The sequence below is a fragment of the Elephantulus edwardii genome, unplaced genomic scaffold (genome assembly GCF_000299155.1).
Source record: "Elephantulus edwardii isolate Elephantulus edwardi_28Jun2011 unplaced genomic scaffold, EleEdw1.0 scaffold00244, whole genome shotgun sequence".
Classification (NCBI taxonomy): domain Eukaryota; kingdom Metazoa; phylum Chordata; class Mammalia; order Macroscelidea; family Macroscelididae; genus Elephantulus; species Elephantulus edwardii.
The window spans coordinates 845732-847112 of NW_006399994.1; positions in this window are offsets into that span (position 1 = coordinate 845732).

A 1381-nucleotide genomic window follows, 5' to 3' on the forward strand; every position below is an offset into this window, starting at 1 on the left:
TATACTATATAGTATATAAATATATATTATATATATGTTTACTTTTTTTATAAAGTTCGTGCACATTGTTTTCCTATTTCCTTTACCCAGACCTCCCTCCACCCAACAAATTGTGCAACCCTGTGATTAAATGTCCCCCGCCCCCACCCATCTACACCCCTCTGCTCCCTCACTTCCCTTGGTTCCTCAAACACATTCTACAACAATGGTCTTATACAGTATTTGTCCTTATGGGACTTAGTTAGTTCACTGAGCCCAATGCTCCCCAATCCCACCCAAGTTAAGTGATTTACAAAATCATTGCGCCTATGTGCTGCATGGTATTCCATCATGGAATGCAGGTATTCTTGAACTTGATGTTATTTTTCTTTCTGTAGAAGCAGGATGTATTTCCCTCCTGATATTAGAGTCTACTAGAGCAATCCATCCTCATCCTTTTAGCTTGCTGAGATATTTTTAGATCCTGGTGTTGTCTCTGACTACATTATAACATTTCATTAAAGTTTTGTGTCACCCATAATTTTCAACAGCTTCTACCTATAGGTGAGAGGAGAACATTAGAATCGTGTGTAATGACATCAAAAGAACTCCTCCTTTTACTGTTTGGCACCTTAAAACTCTTCCAACCCCCAATTCAATTCTGAAACTGCTTCTACATTTTAATTATTTGTTAGAACACTGGGATTTTTATTTGTACTCTCGGGTACTATTTTCTATCGTATCTATTTGTTGCTGTTGTTAGGTGCCATGGAGTCGAGTACACCTCATAGCAGCCCTATGAATAACAGATCTGAACCCTGTCCTATCCTGTGGCATCTTCATCTTTGACATAGCTGAGCCCATTTCTGCAGTCACTGTGTCAATCCATTTCATTGAGGGTTTCCACTCTTTGCTGACCCATGTTGCACCTTTCCAAGGAATAGCCTGTCCTAGCAACTTGCCCAAAGTATGTGAGAGGAAGCTTTGCCATCCTCTCCTGACTGCTTGTACCAAGGGTGTTGATTGTGGATCCAGTGAGATGGAATTGTTGACAATTTCAATCTTTTCTCCATCTATTCTGATATTGCTTATTGGTCCAGTAGTGAGGATTTTTGTCTTCTTGTTGTTGAGATGCAATCACATGGAGAGATGTAGTCTTTAATCTTCTCAACAGGTGCGTCAAGTCCTCTTCACTTTCAGCAAGCAAGATTGTGTCATTTGCATAATGCAGGTTGTTGATGAGCCTTCCTCTGATCCTGATGCCACATTTCTTCTTCATAGAGTTCAGCTTCTCAAATGATTTACTGAGCATATGTTGTTGTTATGTACCATCGAGTCGTTTGCGACTCATAGCGACCCTATGTACAAGAGCCCTAAATGCCGTTCTATTCTGTGCCAACCT